The sequence below is a fragment of the Ursus arctos genome, unplaced genomic scaffold (genome assembly GCF_023065955.2).
Source record: "Ursus arctos isolate Adak ecotype North America unplaced genomic scaffold, UrsArc2.0 scaffold_4, whole genome shotgun sequence".
NCBI classification, from domain to species: domain Eukaryota; kingdom Metazoa; phylum Chordata; class Mammalia; order Carnivora; family Ursidae; genus Ursus; species Ursus arctos.
Genome location: NW_026623056.1, coordinates 51088517 through 51115717, shown reverse-complemented (window position 1 = coordinate 51115717; position 27201 = coordinate 51088517). Strand labels below are relative to the sequence as shown.

At 39.8% G+C, this 27201-nt stretch overlaps 1 long non-coding RNA gene across 1 annotated transcript; it reads right to left on the bottom strand.

Moving 5' to 3' along the window:
- Nucleotides 1–8901: 8901 nt before the first annotated feature.
- LOC123000639 (uncharacterized) lies at nt 8902–24242 on the bottom strand. The gene is made up of 3 exons (XR_008957278.1): nt 23730–24242; nt 23436–23532; nt 8902–17340 (listed from the first exon to the last, which is right to left on the bottom strand). It is a non-coding gene; the product is annotated as an uncharacterized LOC123000639 (long non-coding RNA).
- Nucleotides 24243–27201: the final 2959 nt, after the last annotated feature.

Below are 27201 nucleotides of genomic sequence, written 5' to 3'. Positions count from 1 at the left end.
TCATCAACAGATGAATGGATAAAGAAGATGTGGTATATATATTAAACCATATGTTATATCATATATATATATATATATATATATATATATATATAAAATATTATGCAGCCATAATAAGGATGAAATTTCGCCATTTGCAATGACATGGATGGAGTTAGAGAGTATTATACTGAACAAAATAAGTCAGAGAAAGACAAATACCATATGATCTTACTCATATGTGGAATTTAAGAAACAAAACAAATGAGCAAAGAAAAAAAAAAGAGAAAGTGACAAACCAAGAAACAGACTCTTAACTATAGAGAACAAACTGATGGTTACCAGGGGGAGGCAGGTGTGGGGGATGGGAGAAATAGGGAATGGAGATTAAAGAGTACATTTATCATGATGAAATAAACTAAAAATACAATAAAAAAATTATTCTGAAGGGCACAACTTCCAAAAGAAGTTGATATTACGGTCCTGAAGAGGAACAGCTCAATATACAAAGTCAAGTAGATAGACCTGGATCATCTAACAAACAAGATTTGTGGTAATACTCAAAACACAATTTAATTTTTTATTCTCATTCAATTCTTTTCAAATTTATTCAGTAGGGCAATGATTCCCTGCCCATGCCTGAGGACCTTGGCAGGTCTATGACTTTTCTACTTACTCTTTGGGAAGATCTTTAAATCTCTTTAAATAGTATTAATTCAGAAAACAGAACAACTTCTGCTCTTTCCTTCCCCTCACCATTCACCTACTCACCAGCTGCTAGGGGAAAGGTGGGGTGGGGGTAAGTTTGCCAGATTTTGTAGATAAAAATATAGGATGCCTAGTTAATTGGAATTTCAGATGAATAACAAGTAATTTTTAATATAAGTATATCCCAAATATTGCATAGGATATACTTATAATAAAAATTGTTCATCGTTCATCTGAAATTCAAAATTAACTGAGCATCTTGTATTATAGTGCTTACTTTCCTGAGTGACTTCACATTCCTTGGGCATGGCAGATGTTGAAGGTGACTCATATGTGCCAATTTGGAAAGTTCTTTGGACATTCCATCCTAGGAGACCTCTCTAGCATCAACTTGAGAGATACTCCTCATTCGCTCCAGATGTCCACCCCATTTAGCCCCTAGTCACCAGCTGGGGGCCCCACAGTGGTTACGACCCTCTGCATTGTCTTATGGGGAGCAGTGAGGTATCTTTGCCCCCATGCAGCAGTAAGCGCTTAGATTGGCCACCAAAATGCTAATAAGCCAACTTTTGGATCTACATTTCCAAGGAAGGAATCAACCTCAGTCTGCAGTGTCCCTGACATATGGGAACACACATTAATGTCCTTAAGTAGTCCCAATGAAGCCACTGGGCTTGGTGTAGGAGGCAGCAACTTTCCCAAGGGTTAAAGGTGGGGACACCGTAGCAAAGTGACCAGTCTCTCAAGAAAATCTCAGGAAAACCTCTCTATTCTCTGAAAGGATCCAAGAATTGTGGAAAAGTCCCCAGATATTATGTCACATGGCGACTTAGCAACTCACTTGGGAATTTAGCATTTATTTTATCTTGATGCCTAGTTGAAATTTCAATTTTACATTCTGTTATATAGGTTTCTTTTCTGGGAAAATTCTCACAACTTTTAATATAGCATACATTATGAGTCTACACGAAGGGGTGGTAGTTTGCAGTAGTTCCCAAATGTATTTAATTACATAAACTTTTTCCTTTTTCTTTTTCTCAGGAGATTGGAATAAAATTGGTCTTCCATGGCTCAGACATTGGAATGTATCATCCTAGAATATTTTTTGTTTGGTGATTAAGAGCAAGATTAAGAGGTCTGAGTCCAGATTTGACTTCCGGCTCTGCCATTTACCATGTAACTTTAGGCTCTGCGCCTCAGTTTCTTTATGTAACTATAGAGAATGGTATCTACCTCACTGACTTGTTGTGGAAGTGAAATTAGTCAAAACATGGCAAAGCACTTGGAACGGTGCCTGGCACCGAGCATGTGCTCAAAAACATCAGCTGCCATTAGCAGCAATAGCGTCGGTCACAGTCAAAGTAGTAGTCTTGGGGCTGCTTAGGTGATCATTATGAAATGACAATCTTAAATGTTTGAGACACCGTGTCGGTTTGCAAATCCACCTGTTTCTACTCTTACAGATCTGAAAAGCAAATGTTCCCATACATTGGAATATGGCTAAGTGAATCAAAATGCTCCAATAGTCCTTTAAATAATACCATAACTTTTGAATCCTCTCGTGTGTAGAAATACAAAACTTCTTTGTAATGTTGGACCTTGTTTTCACAGAGCTAGAGGATTATATAATTAGGAATTACCCTTCTTGTTATCATTAGGTACTTTTTAGAGAAAGGAGCAAACTTCATCTCAAAGAAAAAGGACATCCTTAGCAACTTTGGGTAAGAATAATAACTGCAAAACACAGAGTAGTCTAGTTCATAACCAAATTTCTAAAGATGTGCAACCATTCCTGCCATGTAATTTTTCATCGCTTGCAGCTCTGCCTGAAGCCCCCGTCCCTTAATGGAGAGAACCTGCCAAAGACACCGCTGTCATTGCTTCTCGGGCAGTGTCTCTCTTGCATGTGAAACTCAGCAGGGGCAGAGGGAACACACCAGGAGCACCAAGCCCAGCCAGGACACGCCCCCAGACCACTCACTGGAGACACAGTGCTGTGTCCTAACTTGTGGCAAGCAGCACACGCCAAGCCAGGGTGGGCGCTGGAGACGCCCGTGAGAAGTGGCCATCAGCCCGTTTGGTTCCGAGTAGCACAGAAAGCTTGAGTAGCTGCGTAGCTATTTCATTCCCAGTTTTGACAGATGGGATTGTTATGGGATGAACTGCGCCCCCTCCCCCAAATAAAAAAAAAGATGTGTTGAAGTCCTAACTGCTGGCCCCTTAGAATGCGACCTTGTTTGAAGACAGGGATTTCCCAGAGGTAATCAAGTTAATCAAGTTAAAATGAGGTATTTAGAGTGGGCTCTAGTCCAGTGGATGTTCTTATTCAAGAGGACATTTGGACACAGACATACACAGAGGGAACACGATGGGAAGAGAGGGAGAAGATGGCGTCTACAAGCCAAGGAATGAGGGAAGCTACCAGAAACTGGGAGGGAGAACAGAGCAGACCCTTCCTTAGAGGATTTAGAGTGAGCATGGCCCTGCTGACACTTCGCTTTCAGACTTCTGTCCCCCAGAACTGAGAGAGGACACATTTGCGTTGTCCTAAGCCACCCAGCCTATAGCACAGTTACAGCAGCCCTGGGAAACTCATACATTGTCTGAAAGTAGATCTTGCCAAACACGCCAATTCCTAAAAGCAGCTGTTCTATCCTTTTTCCTGCTCACTTTCAATAGCTCCTCAAAGCTCAGGACCTCCCCGACGACGTTGGTAGAAATTCTGCATAGAAGAAGCCCACATCATGAAGATACAAAGGAGATCAAATTAGACGGACAAGGGGCACCTGGGTGGCTCAGTCATTAAGCGTCTGCCTTTAGCTCAGGGCGTGATCACAGGGTCCTGGGATCGAGCTCCGCATCGGGCCCCCTGCTCTGCTGGTGATCTGCTTCTTCCTCTCCCACTCCCCCTGCTTGTGTTCCCTCTCTCGCTGGCTGTCTCTCTGTCAAATAAATAAAATCTTTAAAAAAAAAATTAAACAGACAAGAATGCCATTTTTGTATTGTCAATTTTTAGGTCAAATAGTTAAGAAAATATCTCTTTTACTGAAGGGGTCACAGGTATATTCTTCTTCTGAGGTCACCACATTTAAAAAGAAAACATTAGTGTTAGAGGCCAGCCCCACTACATCAAGAATACAGGCATGCCTCGGAAATACTGCCGGTTCGGTTCCAAACCACTGACACAGAGCATGGATAGTAATAGAGTCAAATGTATTCTGGTTTCCCAGTGCATATACAAGTTATATTTACACCCTACTGCACTTTATTAAGTGTGCCACAGCATTATGTCTAAAAAAAAATGTACATACTAGAATTAGAACATACTTTATTACTAAAAAATGTGAACCATCATCTAAGCTTTCAGCAAGTCATAACCACCGGTCACAAATCATGATAACCACAATAATAATGAAAAAGTTTGACATGTTGCGAGAATTACCAAGATGTGGCACAGAGACACGAAGTGAACAAATGCTCTTGAAAAAACGGCGCTGATAGACTTGCTCACCACAGAGTTGTCACAAACCTTCAGTCTGCAAAAAGAAAATGCGGTATCTGTGAAGGGCAATGAAGGGGCACACAATGAAATGGAGTGTGCCTGTAAAATGTAAGTGTAATGGATAAACCCTGGGAGCCAGGGGCGCCTGGATGGCTCAGTCGTTAAGCGTCTGCCTTCGGCTCAGGGTGTGATCCTGGCGTTCTGGGATCGAGCCCCACGTCAGGCTCCTCCACTGGGAGCCTGCTTCTTCCTCTCCCACTCCCCTTGCTTGTGTTCCCTCTCTTGCTGGCTGTCTCTATCTCTGTCAAATAAATAAATAAATCTTAAAAAAAAAAAAAAACAAAAAAAAAAACCCTGGGAGCCAACCGATGATTGACAAGATGCCTCCACTCCCTTCCCCATAACTAGCAGGTGAAAGCTTGAGCCCAGCTCAGCCAGGCTCGGAGCCACCCCGGGCCCTCATGCACAGGGCACGACTAAAACAAAGCAGGGGGAGGAAGTAGGCTGCTGTCATGGGCTACCTGTCTCACACATGCCCTGACCCCTGACTATTTGCTGAAAATGTCCTCCGTATTAAAAAAAAAAAAAAAAAAAAAAAAAAAAAGACAGAAGTTTTGGGTGGCTGGATCACTGTAAGATTCCTGGTAAAGCACATTCCTCAAAGCATACCTTGGAAAATTCTCACAGAAGTTAAACACGTTTCCCCTTTTTTCTTTTGTTCTCTTCTTTTCATCCTTCCTGCAAAACACCCTGGGGAGGCCTTTACTCCTCAGGCCTCTAATCTGAGCCGTGGCACATGTCAAATCCAAAGTCTCAGGGCAGAAAGATTAGACCAAAGAAATTAGGGCCATAAATTTCATGGGATCTGAGTAAACACTAACTAGGGGCTTTGCATGAGGGCCTTCACCATCTGGTTACAGAGATCTCCGTTTCCTCTGCATGGAGGGAGGAAATTGTCCTACATGGCTTCAAATGACCCTTGTGACATGAAAATCCTGTGACTTTGATTCTGTAGTCACAAGAGAGGAGGGTATGGGTCCTGTAATGATCTCACATTTTAGGTTCATTTTAGAAAGAACAAAAGGAAGAAGTCTCACTGGGAAGATGGAGACATTACCAAAGGAGAGTAGAGGGTTTTTGTGGTAAACTCCTGTGGCAAGTGTTACAGTTAAATGATCCTCTCTGGAAATAGTAAAGCAAGACTTGCAACTGCAAGAGACCAAGCCATTCCCGGGCAGTGGGTCCCACCGGCAAGCAGAGACCTTGGTGTCTCTCCTTCTACCTGGCCCCCCTTCTACACTTCATATTCCACCAGTTCGGAGTCCAAAGCCCTATTACAACTAGTGGAAGAGCTCTGTTTCTCTCTTTGTCTCTCTCTCACTCTCAGATGATACAAACTCATACTTCACATTGAAGATATCTCTTACATTCTCTCATTCTATTGCGTGATGTGTCAGGCTCCCAGGAGGGAGAAGATGGCTTGCCAAAATTACAATAATTCAAGGCGGCTTAATAAAGAGGGTTAATAAAGGATAGTGCAGTAGCCTGAGATTGACAACAACAGAGCTTGAATCGTTCAAAAGGAGCAGACGGAGAGCAAGCCATTGCCACACATGGAAGGAGAGTCGTGCACCCCCCCCAAACATCACTGGAGGGGGCTGCCAGCTTGAAGCAACCCCGCAGACAGGGAGCCAAGGGAATGAATCCCCTCGAAGCCAATACAAGGCATTTGGAAAACATTTCAATCCTTGCTAGTTGAAGAAAACTTCCTGAAATAATTCTCACAATGTCCCCAATCTGGTAAAAATGTATGCTTACTGAGGAAAAAGCCAGAGGTAGATAATTTTTGTGCCAATGCACTCTCTAAGCAATGCAGAATTTTTGGTGTTGGATAGATACAAGTGTGCAGATTTAAAAAGATTCCTTAATCCCAGAATAAGCTCCTCTACCTGAGAAGAAAAGGTTGTCAAAATTAAAAAAAAAAAAAAGTTCTAAAATTTTGCTACTTATTACTCTTTGTAATTAAATACATGAGAGACTGGGTTTTCTTTGGATACACTCAATGTGAATACAGGGAACCAATGACCACACTCCTAGATTTAACACCGGGGAAGTCACTCTCGAGCCCTCTCTTAAATGCCAGCATTTGTTTCCGAAGGCCATTGGGATCACACTTCTACAGTCTTACCATAGAGCTATTTCAATCTGAGAATCTTATCCTGTGTCCTGCTTTGTCCCGTGTCCCCTCCAAGTTGGATCTATTTTAATTACATTCCAACACCCCAAAGCATAAGCCAAATTCTCTGCAATGTCTTATCTGGGGTAGCCCATAATATTGCAAAGGGTTTCCACTTTTCACTCCCATACTCACAAGAGATGTGACTAATCAACCCGTTTTCAGTTCCTGGAAATTATGAACTATGGTAGTGTCTCTGTCAACCAATTCTCTGTTAAGCAAAGGAATTAGCTTCTGCACCCTTCCTCTTTTAGTCCCTCCAGGCCTTCAAGGTGGTGTTAATATATACTATAGAAGCCTTGTTACAGTCTATTGCAGTAAGTCATTACCACATAATAATCGCTCGCTCCCCTGCAATTAACCTCCCGCTGGCATTGCTTATAAATCATGCTCCTCTTTCATATCTGCTCCAGTTGATCTTGTAACATCCCTGGTGTTAAGGAGTAATCATAACTAATTACATTTACCCTTCACGGAGGCCATGCTCTAAATACTCTGGTCAACAGTTTGTTTTCTTACGGGTTTGCCATTTACAACCTAAACAAGAATTCTTCCACTTCTGAATGAAACTGGAATTTAACTGAGGCAGAGAGAACATCAATTGGGGGATACAGCATTCCCTCTCTGTCTTATGCTTTAAAATAAATCAAATGAAATCCTGGAATACCAAAGTTGGGAGGAAAAAAACCTTTCTTGATGCCGAAGACAGGTAATTTTTAAGATAATGCAAGACACTTAAAGAACTTGTGATATACAATAAGTAATTTAAACTAAGATTAGCTTCAAGGGAATGTAGATAATTATTGGATAGTTTACTTTACGGTCCATTCATTTGATCAACGAATATTAAGCATTACCAAGACAAACAACTGGCATTGTTCACAGGCTCTTCCCAAACTTTAGAAGTTGCCTGGAGGGCATTTACCAGGTCATTCCACATACTACCCTTGGATCTGTCTGAAACAGGTGGGAGAGAGGTAGGTGGATCCAGATCTGATCCAGTTTGGCATTTCCTACAATCTTTCAGCATTTTTTTTGCAGATACTGATTTACTCAAATGCATAAGAATACTACTACTAATCCAAACGCTTTGATCTGAGTGATTATAAAGAACATGTATAAATAGACAAAAATAAACATTCCAATTGAAGTCTTACCTGTTCATCTGATTAAAATTCTAATTTTTTAAAAGATGGATGTTTTGGTCAAATAGTTGACTTTTTCTATCCTGTGTATGGGGCTAAATCCGTTTCTCTAATACCGACTTTCACACCAACTTTATTCACTGCTGCCCAAAGTCCTTGTGTCTAATGATACCAGTCTGATACTACCCAGTCTGATAATATACTGAATTTTTGCCAACAAGAAAGAACGCTCATGGAATGCAATGATTAGCGACTAAACTATTTGAAAATGCTATTGGTTTGCTTTCTTTCTAGAGGATATACACACAGGAACAATAATAAAAGTTCAAAGAAGCCAAAATCTTTCTTCCCCCTTTTACCACATAAATTGCCTCCTCCTTTATAAACAAGTGATTATTTACAAAGCTGGTTAAAAAGTAGTTTAAATTAGGATTCGTTTAGAATTTCTCAGCCACTTATTTTGTTTTTCTCCTATTATTTAAGAATTATTTTATTGCACACATCATTCCAAGTACTTAAACATTGTTGCGATTTTTTAAAATGTAGTTAGAAAAACAACAGAGGGGAAAACATGGCACTGGTTTTGAAAACAGTCATTGAAACCATATTTATCTCAGGAAGAAAAGGAAACCAAGGATGCAACTTAAGCAAAAAAGATTTTTCTAGTATTGTACTTGTTGACTAGGAGGTGACTGATCTTTAGGAGAATAAACACACCCACCCTTTTCTACTATTCAAAATACCTTGTCTTTACACATAAGCATGCAGAATCTTACCTTTAAGGGGACGACCGCAGCCTACTCTATCACTGCTCTTTTAGTCCAACTAAAAATCATACCTTGGTGTTTTTTAAAAGTTAAATGAAATCCAGAAAGCCAAATAAGAGACAGAGAAAAATGAAGGAAACCAGATGTGTGCTGTATTTCAGGAGGAAGGGTTTCTGAAGGCTTTTTTTGAAACCTCTTTGGTCCAGCTAAGGTTGAGGTTACCCCGAGCATCGCGTGCCATTCTTGAAGGGCCCTCGGGCTGACTCATTTGCTTTATCATTTCTTGTGAAAACGAGAGGTGGGAGCCATCACTGGAGAGCAAAGGGTGACTTGGTGACTGATCTCTTTACTAAAATGAGTAAAGCAATCACACGCAATGTTCAGTCTCCCCGCTCCCAGAGACACCCAGCAGCTTTATAGAAAGGAAGTTCTTTCTATCTAAGAAGACAGGTGGCAACTGAAAATACAAATGAAGAAAAGAAGAATAAACATCTTTTTCAGATATGTATCAGCAGTTACAAATAATGAGTGTTATTCCAATTCTCTTAACTGCATTTTGCAAGTTAAAATAGAATTGATCGCTGTGTTTGTAAAGTTCTGTCTTTTTAAAGTTCTCTGCCTTTCTAAATGTATCACTTCACTTTTAACTGTCCAAAGAACCCTTTAAAGTTTACTTCCTCTAAAACAGCTGCAATTTTAGTAGAACGGTGGGGGCCAAAGCCACACTACCACCCAAAGAGTTGAGGAAGGAGCATGGGCGCAGTGTGCACAGAGAGGGGTAGGAAGTAATAAAAGCCCTAAGAGAAGTCATGGGAAGGTCAGAGCTCCTGTCTGCTGGGACCGTGGGGCTGGACTTCTGATGGAGCTGAGCTTTGGGGACAGACACTAATGTCTTCCCTGCGGATCTGGAAAGGAAACAGAAACAACAACAACCCTTGCCGAACACTTAACATGAGTGGGAGGAGGGAGAGACAGATACTTTTCTAAATACTTTGCAAGCATATCTATTTTTAATCCTTAAAACAATCTGGAGAAGTAAATATTGTTATCCCAATTTTAGAGATGAGGAAGTTGAGACACCAAGTTTAAGAAGGAGAGTAAAACTGATGAAATCAAAGCAGACTGATCCGTTTGCCATTTTGGAGTCTAGATGTTTCTAAAGCAGATCTGGTTCCTATGTGACTAAACATTTTTGTATTACTTCAACTAATGAAGCACATTCTCTTACATTGTCTCAATTTATCTTCATTAAAGCACAGATAGGGGTGCATGGTGGCCCAGTCGGCTAAGCGACCGACTCTTGGTTTCAGCCAAGAGGTTTTGATCTCAGGGTTGTGAAATCGAGCCCTGCTTTGGGGCTCCGTGCTCAGCAGGGAGTCTGCTTGAGACTCACTCTCTCCCTCTGCCCCTCCCCCCACCATACTCACTCTCTCTAAAATAAATAAATAAATCTTAAAAAAAAAAAAAAAGAAAAAGAAAAAAGCATCGATAGGATGCTCTTGTTGTTAGGCTTGTTACTCAGGTGAGAAAAACGCGTCTTGGGATCACTCATCCAGGAAATGATAAAGCCTCAACCAGAACAGAGATCCTGTGCCTTCAGTTCTTCTGCTCTTTCAGTTTTGTCTCTAGCCTTTCATCTCTGCTCCCGTCCTTGCCTTATGATTCACGGGAAGGCTGTGCAGTCTGTAACTTCTCACCTCCACCTGCAGCCAGAACTGAAGTGTTAGTCCATCAGCTTTATAGCTTTGTTCTGGTTAAAACACAGAAGCCCTTAGGAGAAGGGATGTTTTAATCTTTCATTTGCCCTTCAGTATGACAAAGGGTCTGAGATCAGGTTTTCTTAAATAAACTTTACTTTTTAGAGCAGTGTTGGGTTCATAGGAAAATTGAAGGGAAGGTGCAGAGGTTTCCCACATACCCCATGCGCCCACACATGCACAGCCTCCCCCATCATTAACATCCCCTGCTAGAGCCGGACATTCATTACAACTGATGAATGTAGAGTCATGCATCATTATCGCCCCGAATTCATAGTTTACATTAGGAATCACTCTTGGTGTTGCATATTGTAGAGGCTTGGCTGAGTGCATAATGACATGTGTCCATTATTTCTTTATCATGCAGAGTAGTTTCACTGCCCTAAAAATCTTTTATGTTCTGCCTATTCGCCCCTCCCTCCACCCTAACTCCTGGCAACCACTAATCTTTTTATTTATGTTTCTAAAATCAGCTTTTGATGGTGGTAGATGAACATAAGAACAACAAACAAAAAACACAGAAGATGAGAGCATTTAGTTCATAAGATATACGGGGCGGGAGGGGGAGTATGGGTTGGGGAATTAAATATCTAAAGGTAAACTCTAGCAACTTTACGAGTGAGTTAAGAGATGCACCTCTCTGCCCCCCCCCCCATCCCCACATCTTGCTGAAGGCTCAGCTCCTGGATTTCAAGCATTTTTAACAGTGAAACCTATGTTGAAATAAAAGCTTACAGGGATGCCTGGGTGGCTCAGTAGGTTAAGCATCTGCCTTCAGCTCAGGTCATGATCCCAGGGTCCTGGGATCAAGTCCTGCACTGGGCTCCTTGCTCAGTGGGGAGCCTGCTTCTCCCTCTCCCTCTGCCTGCTGCTCCCCCTGCTTGTGCTCTCTCTCTCTCTGACAAATAAATAAACAAAATCTTAAAAAAAAAAAAGAAAGAGAAGCTTACATTTATATGCATAATACAATAACTAAAAATGTAATTGTTAAAAATTTATGTTAGAATGAAAGTTTAGGTATTTTAATGACTGTCATAGTCTTACATACACCTCAGCATCTACTTCTGCTGGCAGCCTCCAATCTATTTGTTTAAAATTTTTACTCTGTTGTGTGGCATTGAAAAAAATCTAATTCAAAATAATAAATATCTTCAAACAGTTCTTTAAAAGAACTCACCTGCAGTCTTGGACTATTTCCATTAAACTGAATCAGAACGTATGAAGGGCACTACTTTCTTTCATTCTCTAGTATAAACATAAAAGTTTGACATATATCTAAAACATAAAGTTAGCATTAACACTATGTATATAAAAATATCAAAATATGACCAAGTTATGTGCTCAGTTGCTTTTATCTGAGTGTTGATGCTTGAGGAAAACATTCACTGAAAGGCATCCCCGGGTCTTGCCAGGAATGCGATCACGTAAGCATTATCATGGTATACTTTTAGTGGTGTGCATTTATAGGCTTAAATTTTGCAAGTGTCAAGCTATAAACCTGTCTAAATCAATCACTTGTCTGCAAGAGCAATCTATGAACAGAGCCAGGGTAAACTCCAGAAGAGAAGACTATTGAAGAGGACTAGCCTTGCCAGATATTCTAAGATATTACAAAACTCTAGTAATTAAACTATTTGTGTGTTGGAATAGATGGACAATCAATGAGAGAGAAAAGGGTACAGAAATAGACCCAAATATATATGAGATATAAATATGATATGAATATGATAAAGTTGAGCATTTCAGTATAAAAAAAGTGAATTTACCATTTTGGGGGGGGAAAAAGCCATATGGAAAACAACAAAAAAAGAACCTGGATCTTTCTCATCCCTTATGTCAAAATACATTTCTGGTGCAGTGATGTGCTAGACCCGCCATATACCAGCTGGCAGGAGCCAATTGTGCGCCTCTCTTCCTAGCTAACTCTGTGCTCAGTTCACATTGATAGCTTATAATTGGGCATGGTGGGGGTGTTTATACTTCAGTCATTGGCAAATACTACAAATCAGGGCTCTTGTTGTTGTTTCCGTTTTTTGAGACCCAATTTTCCAGTCACCACTGCTGGTAGAAAAAAACGTACAAGATATGAACCAGAAGATAATATGAAGATTTTTCTTTTAGTAATTTTAGAGGTGGTAGAGAAAATTTTTTATAAAATCCAAAATATTTTTTAAAAGATACCCTGCAAAAAATGAAAATATTCTCTGAAAAAAACTCTATAAGTCATGTTAAAATTAAAATGTCAAAATGGGGTGAATATGACACATATAAAAAACAGCTAATTTTCTTATGCAAAAAGCTCTAATGAATTAATGGGAAGAGGCTGAGCAATTTAATATAAAGGTGAGTAAAGACAGCAATTGACAGTTAACAGAAATATTAACTGGTTAATAAATCTATGAAAAAATGCCCAACCTCATGCATAACTAAGAAATCCAAATTGAAAAAAAAAAGATCTTTGTTTTTAAATCTACAAAATGGCAAAAATCTAGTGTAGGCTGTGATGTTGGGGCAGATGTCAGGAAACCCATTTGTTCATTGCCATTGTAGGACAATGTTAAATTGAACGTTATTAAGTGAAATTTACAATTCACATTCTTTCCAACTCAGTAATTTTACATCTAGGAATTTGTTTTATAAGATTTCATAGTGTCGCAAAAATGAGCAGACAAGGATGATTGTTACGGCACTGTTAGTGTTGTAGTTACCCATTACTGCCTAAGAAATTACCCCACGACTTAAAAGCTTTAAATCATAATAAACATTATTATCTTACAGAGTTTGTGTGTCTCAGGAGAGGTGCTTAGACAAGACGGTAGGCAAGGTGTGGGTGGAGGCCTCTGAAGGTCTGACTGGGGCCGGGAGATCAATGTGACTCACTCATACGGCTGAAAGCTGTAGGAGGATTCGGTTCCTCACCCCACAGACTTCTCAGTCAGCAGAAGGCTGGAGTGTCCCCGTGACATGGTAACTGGCTTCCACCAGACTGAGGCACCCGAGGGAGAGCAAGGCAGAAGTCCCAATGCTTTTTAGGACCTAGTCCTGGAAGTTATACATCAGCATATCCATAATACCTTCTTGCTACACAGGTCAGCCCCATTCAGTGAGGGATGGGGATACACAAGGGCTGAAGGCCACAGATGAGACTCCCTGGAGGCCATCTTTTGAGGCTGGTCATCACAGTCTGAGGTAACAACAACAAAAAAGGAATCTCAGTATCCATTAATAAGGTGCTGGTTAAATAAATTTCTTAAAAGAAATGTTGTAGAGCCTTTGAAAAGAAGGAAGCAGGAGCATACTATATGTGCTGCTATAGAAAAAGTGACCCAAATTTGGAACATACATTTATATGTTTATGGTAAGAATCCCTGAATACTCTCATAAAAATAGGCATATATGCATAATTGCATAATGGTATACATAAGAGTATACAATTTCTGCAACAATTTATAAGGAGTTTTATTAGTGGGTAGAATTGAAGGTGATAGTGGTTAGGGATATATAACTTTTTGCTTTATGCTGTACACTTATACTGGTAATGTTTGGAAAAAATGTTACTATGCACATATATCACATTTATAATTTTTAAAGCTAGTTAAAAAACAGGCTTCACAAAGGACTGGTATCCAAGATCTACAAAGAACTTCTCAAACTCAATACACGAGAAACAAATAAACAAATCAAAAAATGGGCAGAAGATATGAACAGACACTTTTCCAATGAAGACATACAAATGGCTAACAGACACATGAAAAAATGTTCAAAATCATTAGCCATCAAGGAAATTCAAATCAAAACCACACTAAGATACCACCTTACGCCAGTTAGAATGGCAAAAATAGACAAGGCAAGAAACAACAATTGTTGGAGAGGATGTGGAGAAAGAGGATCCCTCCTACACTGTTGGTGGGAATGCAAGTTGGTACAGCCACTCTGGAAAACAGTGTGGAGGTCCCTTAAAAAGTTAAAAATTGAGCTAACCTATGATCCAGCCATTGCACTACTGGGTATTTACCCCAAAGATACAGACGTAGTGAAGAGAAGGGCCATATGCACCCCAATGTTCATAGCAGCAATGTCCACAATAGCTAAATCGTGGAAGGAGCCGAGATGCCCTTCAACAGATGACTGGATTAAGAAGTTGTGGTCCATATATACAATGGAATATTACTCAGCTATCAGAAAGAACGAGTTCTCAACATTTGCTGCAACATGGACGGCACTGGAGGAGATAATGCTAAGTGAAATAAGTCAAGCAGAGAAAGACAGCTAGCATATGATTTCTCTCATCTATGGAACATAAGAACTAGGATGATCGGTAGGGGAAGAAAGGGATAAAGAAAGGGGGGGTAATCAGAAGGGGGAATGAACCATGACAGACTATGGACTCTGGGAAACAAACTGAGGGCTTCAGAGGGGAGGGAGGTGAGGGAATGGGATAGACCGGTGATGGGTAGTAAGGAGGGCACGGATTGCATGGTGCACTGGGTGTTATACACAACTAATGAATCATCGAGCCTTACATCGGAAACCGGGGATGTACTGTATGGTGACTGACATAATATAATAAAGAATCATTAAAAAAAAAAATAGGCTTCACAGATATTTACAGGACAGATAAAGAAAGGGGGATATTATTTGAGCCAAGCTCAGACAGACTTCCTCCTCACTCTAGCTCCTGCTCAGAGCTGCTGAGGGGTAAGCAGGAGAAACACAGGAGGATTTTCTGAATCGGAGGATTGAGTGCTATGAAGTCTCCCTAATCTCCAGGTCTCCAGACTCTGCAAAACTGGATTAATATGAGACGGGAATTATCCCAAAGTAAAAAGCCGCTGTGGTGGATTTCTCCCTATTCTGAGGCCACAGAGTCCTATGGACGGTCTGGCAGCTGAGAACGTGCAGGAATGCCAGGATTTATAGTGTGCAGCGGCTACACAGGGTCACTCAACCATGGAAAGCCTCACAACACCTCAGTGTTGGTGAATCTCAGCGCCCATGGATTTCCAAAGCATCCACTACCAGGAACACAGGGAATGTGGACCTCGGTCCTGGAAGATCCTCAGGGACTGCAACAGTGATCACTTACGATGGATGATCGGGATGGGGATGTGGACCCAGGTCAGCATATTACAAGGTCAAATTTGTATTACAAACTTGCATTACAAGGTCAAGAAGACAGGCACTGGGTTGAGGAAGAGGACGATTGAGGACTGTCTGCACAAGCATGAGCAAGCTAGAGTTATAGATTTTTAAGGAATCCTCCTAATAGTTTGTAACAAAATGCCAAAAATACAATGATAATAATTATAAAGATGCAGCTGACATTTATTGAATGTTTATTATTCATTTACTAATTATGCCCATTTTACAGATTAAAATGCAGAAAATAGGAGAAGCTACGCAACCTTCCCGGGGATATTACACAACTTTTTTTGGAATTTCAGTTTTAACACATAATTCAAAAATGTATTTTAAAAAAATAAAATTTGAACCAAACATTCTAAAAACCCCTAAAGCACTTTTGCTCAAGAAATCAGAAAACCACTGCTTTGCTTAGGGGCGCCTGGGTGGCACAGCGGTTAAGCGTCTGCCTTCGGCTCAGGGCGTGATCCCGGTGTTATGGGATTGAGCCCCGCATCAGGCTCCTCCGCTATGAGCCTGCTTCTTCCTCTCCCACTCCCCCTGCTTGTGTTCCCTCTCTCGCTGGCTGTCTCTATCTGTGTTAAATAAATAAATAAAATCTTAAAAAAAAAAAAAAAAAAGAAAACCACTGCTTTGCTGATCCAACATCTGAACCAGTGAGTAGCATTTACAGAAGGATAAATTTCTGTTCAGTATAAAGTATAAACTGATTCATACTTAAACTGTCAATCATGGAAGGACATTGGTTGAGATAGTAAGCGTCCTATCACTGGAAATGTTCAAGCAGAATTACAACTGCCACCTGCCAGGTATATGCTAGAGAACTGTGAGCCGCATACCCTCGGGTTCCTTTCCTATCTGATCTCTGATGTTGCTACGAGAATAGAGGCTTCTCTGTTGTTATCCTTCAGGTTAACTGAGTTGAAGCTGCTGATTGCAGGAGGCGTGATTAAATCTATTTCCTAAGATTGTGGAGTTTTAGTAATAATAGTAAACAGAGATAAAGTACTGAATTCGGTGCCTTGCACTGTTTTAAGTGCGCTCCATAAATTAACACAAGTAATCTTTTCAACCATCCTAATGAGGCCTGTATTATTTACGCAGATTTATCTAAGATCCAAACCTCAATATCTCGCTACCAAATCCACGCTCTTCCACACTGTGATACCGTAGTGAAATAGCTGCAATTATACGACCCTACAAGAAGAGAAGTTTCACTAAAACTCTGCAGATAAATGAATAAACAGACACAGGAAGTGGTTTGTTGCATAATAGGGAGTTTCTGTCCATGTTTCTAGTTTTGTCTCCAAAGCACAGGTTGATACTTTGAAAAAAATCAGTGCCAGAAAAGCCTCCCTATCATTAACATTCCTCCTTTCTGAATTCAGTACAAGTCAGCTTAATCTAAAATTTTTAATTTAATGGAGAAAAAAAAAGATAAGGAGAAAATCATAAAAATAGTATTAGTAGAGTATAAGTTCCCTAGCGTTTTTTTTTTCTTTATTTTTTCCGTAACAATAGGATTTGTTTCCACAGAGGAATAACCACACACATTTACAGGTCCCTTATTGAATGCAAATCATGGTGAAGTGCTGAAAAGTACCCAGTTGTGAGGCAAAGTCTTGACTCCAAAGGAGCCTTCCTAACTCAGACTAGTTGGGGCTGGGAATACTTCACCCTCACCCCCACACCTCAGTCTTACTCATACATGCAATGGGGATAATGGTACCTACCCCCCCATAGGAATATTTCTAATATTGAAAAGTTAACGCATGTAATTCTAGAACAGTGCCCGCCATGTAGTAAATCCCCAGTTAGGGTAGCTATTAATATTAGCTAGTGTGAGGAGAAATAGAGCGTGTAAGTGTAAATCTAAATTTACAAAGAGATAAATGATACTGCTAAGCAGTGTGTGAGAATCAGATGGTAGTTACAGATACCAAATATTCCTGGGTTCAGTGTCGGGTGAGAAGAATATGGTGGGAGGACCAGGGCTGACTGTCAGGGAGGAGGCTTTTGCAGGGCCAGGAAACAAATTCTTTTGGCCACCTTTGATGTGGCGCACTTTCAAATGCTGTCCCCAGTCTGTGATGTACACTTGACCCTAAAGGAAAAAAACAGAAAAACAAAGAAGAGAATGAAAAAGTTAAATAATAGGTGGGAAACAGTGCTAAATAAAAGAATTAAGATACACAGAGGTAACATGTTACTTCCTTTCCCCAATAAATATATATTTTAAAATGTGCTTAATATTGTGATGGATGTGTAAATACCTATCACTGAATTGTTTGTCACTTTCCCAGCTAAATTCCTCCGTCAGATGACCCAAGTTTCTTAGCTTTATTTTTAAGATTTTATTTATTTGTTTGTCAGAGAGAGAGAGAGAGAGTGGCACAAGCAGGGGGAGCAGGAGGCAGAGGGATGAGCAGACTCCCCACTCAGCCAGGAGCCTAATGCGAGACTCAATTCCAGAACCCTGAGATCATGACCTGAGCTGAAGGCAGATGCTTAACCAACTGGGCCACCCGGGTGTCCCTCAAATTTCTTAGCTTTAAAAGTAATGATTAGTTTTTACACTGACCTGAAAAAGTGAAAAGCAGTTTAATTTTAATTTTTTAATTTAATTTTTTTTCACACCAAAGGGTTTTAATTTAAGACCCCATAGCACTGAAGCTCTGGGATTGGTAAAGTCAGTTTTGATGGCCGCTGCCTCCAGGCCAGGCAGGTGGCACAGGTGTTTATGTGTGAGGCAGAAGAATCCAGCTTCCCCCCCCCTACCCCCCCCCCCCCCACACACACACAGGAAAACGGACAGGCAGTTTTATAAATCCCACCTGGAGGGGAGCAAGCATAATGCAAATGACTCGACTTTTCTTCCTGACAAGTCTCACCTCCTCCTTACTTTTAAAGTGACCACTAATCATTTGTCTAGTTTTCTGATCGCTTGTTTTCATGTCTTCGAGATGGTTTTAACTGATTTACTAAATACCTAATGTTCAGACAACACTTACCAGGTTACAGCACTCTTTCCCACACATGATCTCACAGTAATTTTGAGAGGTGCACATTACTCATTCTAGTTTTCAGATGAGGTAACTTAAGAGTAGAGTCTGTGTGACTTTCCCTACATCACAAAGGCACGACTGGTCTATCTGTCGGCTGGATAGATTGGGAATATTATAAAGGGTTTCAGAAATGCTCAGTATGCATTTAAGGGTCCCCTGGTGTCTGGTCGAAAAAGGAAAATTTGGGGGAGGAACAGACAGTACAGACTTATATTTGAGTCTCTGCCTGTAACTTTTTTGTGTTGCCATCTATTGGTCTTACTTTCATTTCATTTTTGTTTTTGTTTTCTCTCTGAAAGAAAACTAGAAGGTTATTTTCCCTCGCAAAGTTCAGAACCCTGCTGGGAGAGCAACTTATTCCCACAACCTCCTGACTACGGCCTGGGGTCCCTATTCAGAGAAACAAGAGGTAGAATGATGGAATGAGATGCCCCTCCAGCAGCAGAGACCCATCGGACCAGACTGCTGGGTCCCAGGAAGCTTTTCCCAGAACTGCCCCATTGCCTTGTCCTCATTGGGGTTTAAAGTCAACTGTTAAAGCCACAACTGTGTGTACTGGATTCATGAGCACCTAGGCAATGTGGCCTGGGTTAGCAAAGCTGCTTCCTACTGTGAAATGCTTTAACAGAAGTGGTGGTTCAAGACAGGCCTGGAACAACATAAAGAGTTTTTACAAGAGCAAGGGGGGCAGGACCATTGGAGGAGAGGTTAGCAGGAGCCCAAGACACCCCAGGAGCCTATTCATAAGCAGTCCTTGTCCATCAAAAAGGGCGAGGAGCTTCACCCAATCCTGGAAATAGGAACTTGTGGCCTGATGTCTCCTTAGTGTAAGATGTAAGAAAACAAGGATTAAGGCAAGTTTCAAAGACTAGGAAGAATTGAAAGGAGGCACGTACAGAGGCAAAGAAAGGTAAGTGGAGGGTAAAGGCAAAGAGCAGGCTTGAGGGTGTGATGGTTCATTTTATGTGTCAACTTGGCTGTGCTATAGTGCCCAGATAGCAAAATAGTAAGATGGTCAAGAATTATTCCGGATGTTTCTGTGAGGGTGTTTTTCAATAAGATTAACATCAAAATCAGTGCATTTTGAGCAAAGCAGATTGCCTTCCATAATGTGGATGGGCCTCCTCCAATCCCTGAAGGCCTGAAGAGAACAAAAGACCCACCGCCCCTGAGCAAGAGGAAATTCTGCAGTTGTTGGCCTTCACTTGGACTTGAACTGTAGCATCGGCTCTTTCCTGGGTCTCCAGTCTGCGGGATTAAGATTTTGGACTTGCCAACCTCCATAACTGCATGAGGCTATTTCTTAAAATAGATCTCTTTATGTGCATATATACTTTGATGTGTGTGTGTGTGTGTATGTGTGTGTGTGTGTGTGTATCTCCATATATACACCCCAAATACATATTTCTCTGGAGAGCGTTGACTAATAGAAATGAGTTGTAATCCTCAGGCTATAAGAAAGAAAATTGACAATTGAGGCTGGTGAACAAAAACCAGGGATACAGCACTAAGAAACCAAACTGTGGCTCTGACTGGCAACATACAGGTACTGACTGCAGTCTTGGCTTCTTCATTTCTCAGCATTAGTTTCTCTTTGCTAACTTTTCTTACTTTCAATTGAATTCATCCCCTCCTATTTTATGTGTGGTTATAAATCACCTTAATTCTTTTTTAGGACAAGTTAGAAGTATACATAAGTAAATAGATTCTCATCATTTCAAGCAATTATGTAAGGCTAGATTGAGATTTCTACGTTTAAGGAAGAGGCATATGAATTATCCAAATTGAAGAAGAAACGATGAGGAGAGATAGATGATAAACGCCCAGAATCTAAGGAGATATTCAATGAAAGTCCAAGTGCATGTCAAGGGAAAATACTGTCGTAACAGAAAAGTATTGAAATTCATCCAGAGGATAAACACCAAGCCACAGAGATGTGATAAAGAACCAAAAACTCCACATTAAAAAAATAAAAGATGAGTTACAAAAAGAGAAAATGCATTTGTGTTAGCATATCTACCTAAATTTTTATGAGATTTATGTAATTAAAAATATTTTATGATGGGAGAAAATTAAAGGGTTCAAGGAAAAGACATGAGTAGAAAAAACATTGTAAAACAATGAAAACATTTTGCTATGTTGTCTTTGTGTATATGCATTTCAAATGTGTACACTCTAACATATTTTTCTGAATTAATAATAACTTAGGTACAATTTCATGCTATGCTAGTAAGAGGAGTCTGTGGCATTTACGACTTTATGCAAGATGACAGCAAGGGACTGAAAAATTACGAGGAGCAAACATCAGTGGAAGAATGTCCCACCGCAGAAGTATAATAAGACTGAGACGACTCCACCCCGCCTGCCCACATAAGAACCTGGCCAGGGTGCAAACCCAACCATCTAACAACACTGATAGAAAGCCCAAGATTTCAGGAAGAAGGATTCTTCAGCTTGTAACTCATTTTTCCTCAACGGAAAGTACCCTTCAGTCTCATCTCTTTGCTCACCTGTGTTGTATCTCAGACCAGTCTGACCATGAAGTCACCATGCTGTGGTGGCTTGCCCATAGATTGTGACAGTCCAGGGAGGAGGCCAGGTGTTGTCTCTAAGACCTGGCTTGCCTTATTCCCTCCATACAGCTTCCTCTAATTTGGTGGGAATCAAAGGGGAGCGTGAGGGGTTGTGGGTTTTTGTTCTTTAATTGGGTAACTTTCCTTTCATTTCCCCATTCTAGGGATTGCCAAGGAAACCATGCTGAGGTTTTTCAGCCATTGGTAGCAGGCCCTTCAAATGTCACTAAAATATACTTTGAAGAAAACAAAAAGTAAAGCTATAAAAACTGGAACATGTTTTGTTTTGTTTTGTTTTGTTTTTAGGTTTCTTTCTTTACAAACACAAATATGCTCAAGTTCCTCTACGACTCATGAGATGCCTTTGTGGTTGAGCCAGAAGGCTACTGCCTTTAGAAAACATAACCCAGAAACTGTGGTCAAGCTGTTAGATGGTCATTCACTTCAATATAACTTCTAAACTCCCAAGCTAAAACTTTAAGTAGGTCACATATCTGGGTCATTGTCCAGCACCCGCCCTCTGAAATACCTTCCCCATATACCTGGATGTGTATGAAATACACAGTTTGAATTGTATGAACACTAATTTTACTTATTAGCATATATAGAAAAGATACTTGAGTGCCGCACAGTAAGTTCTATGAATCCTGAAGAATTATTAGAACCTATTAAATAATTCTTTTTTCTAACGTATCTAGTCTCTTAAAGTAGAACTATTTAGAACATAACATGCATTTAATTAATCTTAACAGTGAGGTTAAAAACAGGAAGAGCTCTTTAAAAACACTGATAAAGTAATGACAACTCATGATAAAAAATTAATGTAACAGAATGGAAAGTTCTTTCTGATAAGAAACACCTACATGATGGAAAAATATGCATAAAGAAAATGATATTTTGAGACCTTAAAAAAATAGATGGCTTTTACTTTTTAATATTCATATTAATCTAATAAATCAATGCCTGCAGTTTAAAAAAATCAAATATAAATAAAGGCTTATAATGAAAAACAGCCATCTTCTATCCCATTTCTATCCACCCCAGTCCTGCTCTCCAAAAGCACTGACTTTTAAATCTTTTAGGTCTATCTTCTGTTTACCTCCATATTTCTAAATAAGAAATTTAATCTCTTATCTGTCTGAGGATATTAATACTACAGGTCTGTTTGTCTCTTGTCTCTGCTTATTTCTCTCTCTTTCTCATATTTGGAGATTTTCCCCAAAAATCTGATGATCCATTCCTCAGAAGAGACACTAAAGACTGGATTAGGTGCTCTGGAGGTAGAGAGATGGGGGTGCAGGGATGGGGGTGTACAAAGGAAAGAGCTAATCGTTTTGTGGTGAAAACACCAAAGCTCTCAGTGGTAACGTGTTATTTTTTTTTTTCCCCTTTAGAACTGTTCTAGAAAATAGTTTTCTAGAAAACAGCCCTTGGATCTCCTGCCCAGCTGGAAGCCAAACTCCCTTGGACAAAGAGGGTAAGCAATGGTTTGAGCCCCCAGTCAGTAGCACACTTCCAACAAACCTGTTTTCAGTCCCAGCCTGTCCTTTGCTTTTGAAAGTCTTAAAAGGGAGAAATGCTTAAGATATAAAGTTAAATGGGAACTATCAGGATACAAAATTATATACATAGTATGATTTACCTGTATTCGAACATGCATGAAATAGCTAGAAAGAAATACACCAAAATACTGAGTAGTTTTGATGATTTCTGAGTAGTGTATAAAGTGTGATGGTTATTTGCTTCTTGATACTTTTGTTTATTTTCCAAAATTTCCACAGAGTATAGGCATAAATTTAAATATTAGGGAAAAAATACTTGGTTTAAAAAAAAAAAAAACACATCAAGATGCCAACAAGAAAACCCACAGAGGTTTATGTTGATATCAGAGGAAAAAGTTTTTTAGCTCCTAGCTTGGAAAATTGACAAGTAAATGTTTGACATTTATTTACATTTAGAAAATATGAGTAGTATGCTAAGAAATTTCCTATTGATGTGTTGAAATACCAAAATGGCCACTTGAGAACTTGGAAGCGCTCTGTAAGTCCTGACCCAATCCTTCTCCCCACTCACCTGAATTTGTGTTGTCGTTGGTTTTTCATTAGTTTTATCACCTAAAAACAGCCTGTATGAAAATTACAGCCTAGGGAGTATCCTCAATAGTATCATAATAATGTTATATGGTGACAGATGGTGACTACACTTTGTGGCGAGCAGTGAATAATGCATAGAACTGTTGAATCACTATGTTGTACGCTTGAAACTAATAAACATTGTATGTCAACTACACTTAAATAAGAAAAGAAGTCTATGGTCTAGCTTTGAATCCTCTGAATTTTATACAAATGAAATCATACTGTATGTCTTATTCTACAGGGTTTTTTTTCACTCCATATTATATTTGTGAGTTTTGTGGATAATTCTGGTATTTGTATTTCTATTCTAGTGAATACTTTTATTATTATATCTTCATTTAACATCTCAGTTCTTCATTTCTTTAGACATTATCCATTAGTTCCCTCTAAAATCAATGAGAAATTAGCATATTTACATTTCCCCACCTGTAACTCCAGCCAGAAGTCAAGTTGTATTGTTTGTATGTTTTCTTTCTTTATCAATATATTCTGCTTTCTGATTTCTCCACTTTCATTTTTAGTCCTTAAAAGTAAAAATGTACACCATTTATATGGACAAGCAAATTTTGAAATTTTTTGATCATGTGCTACTAATTTTATACCCCTAAAATATCCTTATTTGTAAATTAAGTATATGCATTAATGTGCTAATTTATTATGGACAAATAATTAATTACACACAAAAGTAGAACTCTTGAAAGGATAAAAATGTTTTCTTACCTTTCTTTCACTGAATTGCCAGGCACATCCTCTGGAGTAGAGACGCTCTCCTGATTTAGATGAACAGTGCCCAGTCCTTTCAGGATCCTGTATCCTTTTGAGAGTCAAGTCAGCATTACAAACTCTAAGAAAAATGCACACATTTCACATGATTTCAGGCAAAAACTCAGGAATTCCCTAGGAATTCAACAGTATTGGGATTAGAGACATTGCCAACTCCAGAATCTCTGTAATGAAGAGAAAAATAAAACATAATGGAGCCGTTTGCCAAGATATAAACATGATAGTCAAACTAACCCTGCTTGATGAAGTATGTAATAACGTGTTTAGATAACCTCGCCAACAGTAGCATAGTTGAATGAGTGATCCCAAACAGTTCTATCTTCTCTACTGCCTCCCTCTTCTTTCTGTCATCTTCTCCCTCTCTCATGTCCCTCTTCTCTCTCTCCCTTTCTCTCCCTCCTTGTTTACTTTTCTTCACTTTCTCTTCCCTCTCCTCCTGCCCCCCCCCCAGTAAACCCCCAAAACCCAGGATTAGATTTTCTTCAACAAATGTGCTCCACCTACTGGTACTTTAAAGAATTTCACATTTAAATACAATTTGAGAAACTGGAAACACTATCAGATATTTTAATAGAAATTATTTTATTACCTAAATTTTAGTACCTCAGAAGATCTTGGTAATTTATGGACTAAGATCATTTCTAAGAATCTAAATACATGATTTGTCAAACATTCACATGCACATGGAGCATGTATTATTTTAATATCCTCTCATATGTAGAAACACAGCTTTTGTAATGTTTTAAAACTTATCAAAATCATATCCAACTCGTCCCATTTTTAAAAAAGATTTATTAATTTTAGAGAGAGAGAATGCGAGCGGAGAGAGGGGCAAAAGAAGAGGGAGAGAGAGGAAATCTCAAGCAGCGTCTCCTCTGAGTGTGGAGCCGGATGTGGGGTTCAATCCCAGAACCCTGAGATCTTGACCTGAGATAAAATCAAGAGTCGATTGTTTAAAGGACTAAGGCACCCAGGCACCCCCCCCCCCCCCAACTTGTCCCTTTTGATTTCCTTCTTCCCTCTTCCATTGGCTCAGGAAGCTACTTCTCATCCTCTTTCTCTCCTCCCGGTTCAGTCTCTGACTTTCCCTTCTTACTACACTACTTGTAGTACCCTACATGTACTTCCTTGGATGACTCACCTTCTTCCACTTTTTCAATTATTGCCTTTACACAAATAATTGGTAAATATTTGTTTCTAGAGTGAACTCTCCTGAGCCTTAGACTCACATCTCTAAATACCAGCTTGCAGGCACGTCAAGCTCATCAAAACTGCTCTCCTCTCTTTTGTTAATAACATCTAACCTTATCCACTTATCCACTGGTCTTGAACAAGCCACCCCAAATTTAATGACATAAAATAGCAACCAGTTTATTATGTTCACAGCTTCTGTGAGTCAAGAGTTATGACACAGCAGGGCTGGCTTGTCTCTGCTCCACATACAAGGGCGTCAGCTGAGAAGACTGTCTTGCTGTTACAAGATATGGTATTTCCCTCACCTTACTAAAACAGTGGAGGAAAGGGAGGTAAAGATGAAAAGTAGGTCCTTGTTCTGTTTCCTAGAAACATTCCCATTATTTTGAAGTACCACACTCATGTTAAATAGCATATAAGATCAAGTTCATAATAAAGAATAAAAACTACTTCCAGCAGAAGTTAATTTGTATTGATATAATTTACAATGTTCTTTTGAGAATAAATTTTTTTAAAGATTTTATTTATTTGTCACAGAGAGAGTGCGCGCACAAGCAGGGGGAGGGGCAGGCAGTAGGCGAAGCAGGCTCCCCGCTGAGCAAGTGTGACTCCATCCCAGGACCTTGGGACCCTGACCTGAGCCACCCAGGCGTCCCTCTACTGAAATTTTTAAAGAATCTACAACTGGAGCTACAAAGCAATTGATAAGTTGGGTTGAAATTTTGCATATTAAACTTATTAGAAGGATGTCAAACAGCAGACATGGAACATTCTGAAAGCCTCAGGCTGCCTCACCAAATCAGAAAAGGAAAGTAACTTGACCAACCTACATTTTAAATTTATGGATGCACTATTCCCTTGTTAAATAAAGGCATCCAACTGGTGCAACTTTATTTATAAACTTGAGTTTGATACTTCCTTAACCATTTCATAAGCAAGCACGTCAGTGACACCGTCCATGTTGCAACTCCAAAGCCAGTCTGGTTTCCTAAATGTATTTGTGTCAACTCCTTGAAACCATGATGGAGTAAACTGTGTCCACTTTTATTTTCAAGCATGTTGTGAAGTATGAATGGAATGAATAGGTGAGGCATTCTTTAAAATGCTGATTACTGATTCATGAGTTTAACTTCTAGAATCAAAACCAAGAACATGGATTGGAAGGTGAAATGCAATTTAATTACCTTGCTCTGCTGGTCTGCTAGTGTGTATCTGGTATTAACCGACCTGTAGAAACAGGTCTGTGAGGTTTTTTATTGTACGGCCTATGACTTGGTTTCAGGCAACACTACTAAATTCAGTCAACTATTTGTAAGTGTCTAAGCTTCACTAACTTAAAGGTGCTAACTTAAATTCGAATTTTACAAGTGTGTTTCTTTAGGAAGAAGGATCAATTTTTTTTAAATGTGGGATTTCAAATACACAGTACTCATGTCAGGGATAATACAATACATCCCCGAAAACCATTTCTGAACGGGTTGTTAAGAGATGCATACTTCTCGGGGCGCCTCGGTGGCTCAGTCAGTTAAGCGTCTGCCTTCAGCTCAGGTCATGATCTCAGGGTCCTGGGATAGGGCTCCGCATTGGGCTCCCTGCTCAGCGGGGAGCCTGTTTCTCCTTTTCCTGCTCCCCCTGCTGGTGTGGTCTGTCAAATAAGTAAAGAAAATCTTAAAAGAAAAAAGAGAGACACATACTTCTCTTAATGGGAACTTCTGTCTTCACGCACTACGAATAAGACAGTTACATAGAAAGCCAAATAATACTAAGTTTGATTATACAGTATACTGTACAAGTGTTGGAAGACAAGGGTTAACATGTCATGCGCAAGGTAGCTGGCATTACATACGAGGAAAGACCCACCTTAGATATTTTGGAGTAAGTAGAGTATACGTTAAATGACAATGTGCATACAGACTGTGATGAGAGCAATACTAACAATGAAATGTGCAGAGGGGTGGAAGAGATTGACTTCTGGGAAGGTTTCTTGGAAATCTGAACTGGGCATGGAAGGATGGATGGAAGCATAAGAGATTCCAAGCACGGGTGGCAGCAGCCTGACTAAAGGCCAGATCATAGAGGTTTAGGAAATGCTCAACAAAATGATGAGTGGTGGTCATGAGGTCCGAGGCCAAAGTGCAGAGGAGGAATGTAGAAGAAAGAGCAGAGAAGAGAGGTCAGACTCAGATGGTAGATTGCTTTGAATGTCGAGTTGAGT